This window comes from Nanorana parkeri, unplaced genomic scaffold (genome assembly GCF_000935625.1).
Source record: "Nanorana parkeri isolate BGI_ZX_2015 unplaced genomic scaffold, ASM93562v1 scaffold84, whole genome shotgun sequence".
NCBI classification, from domain to species: domain Eukaryota; kingdom Metazoa; phylum Chordata; class Amphibia; order Anura; family Dicroglossidae; genus Nanorana; species Nanorana parkeri.
The window spans coordinates 1,182,162-1,183,961 of NW_017306352.1; positions in this window are offsets into that span (position 1 = coordinate 1,182,162).

Below are 1,800 nucleotides of genomic sequence, written 5' to 3' on the forward strand. Positions count from 1 at the left end.
CAACATTAATTTTCAAGCTATTTTGTTCTATAACTTCTGTAGTAAAGTAATATTATTCTATGTTATTTATTTCTAATTTTGTGTTAAGTTTTTCCTTGTTCCTAAAAAGTTCTGCGTACATAGTGTATACATACACAAACATGACTGTGAACCTGAAATTCTAATTACATCAGATCATGAATGAAGACAAAATACATCTCAATCCACAACATGAACGCTGTCAATACTTTACTGTGATCGATTCTCTTGTAACGTATTGACAACCTGCAGAGAACATCAGATCTGACCTTGTGTCCAGGAGATTCATTTATCACGGCTCCGCAGCTTATCTGTCAATGATTGATTGATTAGTTTAATGATTAATTGTGTGATTAGGCCAGAAATGTCACCCCCCTTATCAGGCTGTTTTTTTTTGCCTTGGGCAAGATCTCCAAGTAGCAGCTTAAAAAAATGACGTGAAAACATAATAATGCCGTCTGATATCCCTAATGAACCTGAAATCCGATCAGCCATAGGATTCGTGCGGTGCTGGCCAAAGCCAGGCAGACGTGTTATTGATCACATCACAGGGCATCCAATCAATCCAAAATAAGTGTTTATGTCCAATATACAAAGTGTGTATGTATCCAATATGCAAAGTGTGTATGTATCCAATATACAAAGTGTGTATGTATCCAATATACAAAGTGTGTATGCATCCAGTATACAAAGTGTGTATGTATCCAATATATAAAGTGTGTATGTATCCAAAATATAAAGTGTGTATGTATCCAATATATAAAGTGTGTATGTATCCAATATATAAAGTGTGTATGTATCCAATATATAAAGTGTGTATGTATCCAATATACAAAGTGTGTATGTATCCAATATACAAAGTGTGTATGCATCCAGTATACAAAGTGTGTATGTATCCAATATATAAAGTGTGTATGTATCCAAAATATAAAGTGTGTATGTATCCAATATATAAAGTGTGTATGTATCCAATATATAAAGTGTGTATGCATCCAGTATACAAAATGTGTATGTATCCAATATATAAAGTGTGTATGTATCCAAAATATAAAGTGTGTATGTATCCAATATATAAAGTGTGTATGTATCCAATATATAAAGTGTGTATGTATCCAATATATAAAGTGTGTATGTATCCAGTATACAAAGTGTGTATGTATCCAATATGCAAAGTGTGTATGTATCCAGTATACAAAGTGTGTATGTATCCAGTATACAAAGTGTGTATGTATCCAATATACAAAGTGTGTATGTATCCAATATGCAAAGTGTGTATGTATCTAATATATAAAGGATTACAAGGTGAGAATATTTCACGCTACAGCCTGAATATGGATATAACATGAAACATGGTCTAAAAGGTAAACTTAGACTTGAATAAATTGTTTGGTTGAAGTTCGAATGTCCTAATCAGTCCACCCAAATATGAAATTGCAGATAAAGGAGTCTCAATTCCTTTCTTGATTTTTCCATAGAGTATAACAGGTGGAAATTCCCAGAGTGAGGTTAGCCATATACTAGTAGCGTCTTGTTATTCAGCCCCGCTGGTCAAAGAAGAAGAAACTGTTTGCACCCGAGGCAAGAACAGAAAATTGTACCCAACAGACCTGTGCGGTATGTGGCATCAGGATGCCGGGGCGCATGCGCAGAATGCGCTGGTGGCCGAATCCAAAATAGCATAAAAATGTGTTTCGTTTGATGAAACAAATCAAAACATTTTTTGTTTCCGTTCATTTCGTCTAAAACAAATTTTTAGCGTTTGAACATGTCTAGTAATGTGTG